This window comes from Mesocricetus auratus, unplaced genomic scaffold, assembly GCF_017639785.1.
Source record: "Mesocricetus auratus isolate SY011 unplaced genomic scaffold, BCM_Maur_2.0 Super-Scaffold_100040, whole genome shotgun sequence".
Taxonomy (NCBI): domain Eukaryota; kingdom Metazoa; phylum Chordata; class Mammalia; order Rodentia; family Cricetidae; genus Mesocricetus; species Mesocricetus auratus.
Window position 1 is genome coordinate 6,302,508 of NW_024429217.1, and position 2,722 is coordinate 6,305,229.

Here is a 2,722-nt window from a genome sequence, read left to right on the forward strand (position 1 = left end):
ATAGTCTGCCAGACATCCTGCAGGACACAGCACAGAAAAATGACTGAAAACGTTAATGCAGATGGACAGTTTGAAATTTCCTGCTTTGCTGAGAAGTCTGCCAGACACACTGTGGCCTATGGGCTGAAGATGGATGCCCCAACATTACAGAGGAACTTCGGGTGACTGTCCAGGTAGTGAGATGTCTCTGTCAATTCTAGTGTTTATATATTATCCTTCTGTGGTCTTTGATGGAGTACCGACATTACACCAATTTCAGCCTCTCAATAGTGTGCTCCTACAGCATCTTAACAGATATTAAATATTCCATTTTGGCAATAAGTAAAGCCTGGGTTAGCACATTTAAATAACTAGCCATGTAATAAGGAAAAGAAAGGCTGTAATGATGCTATTACGCCCATCAAGGTGTTGGTTTAATATTAGCTATGGGCTGGGTGGAGGAGCCTGGCAGGCAGCCGGGTAGCGGCATGGCCGAGCAGAGTGGGGCAGAGACGAGTGGGGCCGTCAAGACCCCCAAGGACAAGGAGGACATCGTGATCTGTGATCGAACCTTGGTCAAGGAATTCAAGGATGAAATCTCCCACAGGTTTAAGGATCAGCAGGATCAGCTGGCTCTGATCTTTGCAGGCAAGATCCGCAAGGATGGAGACACTGAATCAGCGTGGGATCAAGGATGGGCTCGCCGTTCACCTAGTCATCAAGACCCCTCAGAAGGCTCAAGATCCAGTGACTGCCACTGGTTCTCCCCACCCACCCCTGACTCTGCCTCTACATCCTCCACCACACCTGCCTCCCCTGCTGCCCCTGCCCAGCCCTGCGGCTCTGGCAGTGCCGCTTCAGATGCTGGCAGTGGAGGGGACCCACTCTAGTGACTGCAGAGGGTTCCCCAAGTGCTACTACATCGATTCTTTCTGGCTTTGGGGGCATCCTTGGCCTAGGCAGCCTGGGCCTGTTTTCTGCCAACTTCATGGAGCTCCAGCAACAGACAGCTCATGTCCAACCCCGAGATGCTGTCACAGATCACGGAGAACCTCTTGGTCCAGGATATGATGTCAAACCCTGACCTGATGCGTCACATGATCGTGGCTAACCCCCAGATGCAATAGTTGATGGAGAGGAACCCCGAGATCAGCCACATGCTCAACAACCCTCAGCTCATGAGGCAGACAATGGAGCTTGCTCGGAACCCAGCCATATTGCAAGAAATGATGCGGAACCAGGACCGGGCCCTCAGCAACTTGGAAAGTGTCTCTGGAGGCTATAATGCCCTGCGCCGCATGTACACTGATATCCAGGAGCCTATGTTCACTGCTGCTCAGGAAGTTTGGCAACAATCCCTTCTCTTGTCTGGCCGGGTACTCTGACAGCTCATGCTCCCAACCTCTATGGACTGAGAATCGAGAGCTCCTCCCTAAACCCTGGAGCCCCTCGGCCCCACCTCCCAGGCCCCCGGGTCCGGTAGGGAGGGCACCGAAAGATCGGGGACCAGCCAGGTGCACCCGACAGTCTCGAACCCTGTTGGGATCAATGCGGCTAGCCTGGGGTCAGGGATGTTCAACAGCCCAGAAATGCAGTTGCTCCTCCAGCAGATTTCAGAAGGACCCCAGCTGATGCAGAATGTGATCTCAGTCCCTTACATGCGCAGCTTGATGCAGATGCTCACCCAGAACCCTGACTTTGCTGCTCAGATGATGGTGAATGTGCCCCTGCTTGCGGGGAATCCACAACTTCAGGAACAGCTCCACCTGCAGCTCCTGTGTTTCTGCAGCAGATGTAGAACCGGGAGTCTCTCTCCATCCTCACTAAACCCCGGGCCATGCAGGTCTTGCTGCAGATCCAGCAGGGCCTGCTGACCCTACAGACTGTAGCCCCTGGGCTGGTACCCAGCCTTGGCTCCTTTGGGACATCCTGGACCCCTGTAGCCCTGGCAGGTAGCAACTCTGGTTCTGCAGCCGAGGCCCGTACCTCCTCCCTGGGACGTAGGAGCCACCTCTCCTCCCACAGCGGGTTCCAGCGCCCAGCAGCAACTGGTGCAGCAGATGATCCAGCTTTTGGCTGGAGGTGGAAACTCGCAGGTGCCGATGCTAGAAGTGAGATTTCAACAGCAGCTGGAGCAACTCAACTCCATGGGCTGTGTCAACCGTGAAGCCAGCCTACAGGCCCCGCTTGTCACAGGAGGGGATGTCGGAGGCTATTGAGAGACTCCTGGGGTCCCAGCTCTCCTGATTCCTTGGCCTGTGCCTCCCGCCTTCCCCCACCGCTCAGCGCCAGCCTTTGGCTCCTCTGTCAAGCCCTACCTTCTGTAGCCGGTCCTCTTTGACCTCTACAAACAGCAGGGTGACACTAGAGGCATGGGCCCAACCCCACAGCTGCCCAAGATTTTGATTCGGTTGCTGTCTAATGAAATCTCCTCTCCTGGCCCTCCGAGCAGAGCTGTTTAGTTTGCACAGTTGTGTCGTCAGTTGGACCCACCTCTTTGCCCACAAGTACTCTGGCAATGTTCAGTCTTCTCCCAGGGTCTGAGAGAGGAGGACCCCATCTGGCTTCCTGGAATTCTTCCATCAGTACCACTAGGGATTAGCTCGCCTTACATTTAGGTTTACTCTCTTCCTTCCCTCCCTCACCTCAACCCAACCAGTGTTTGAATTTCACTCTCTGGAGAGGAACTGATGAAATGCTATAGTTTCCTTTCTCTACCCCTATTCTGCGAATCCATCCAGCG

General features: G+C 54.3%; 1 pseudogene; it reads left to right on the forward strand.

Moving 5' to 3' along the window:
- Window positions 1-467: 467 nt before the first annotated feature.
- LOC101825236 lies at window positions 468-2,226 on the forward strand (annotated as a pseudogene).
- Window positions 2,227-2,722: the final 496 nt, after the last annotated feature.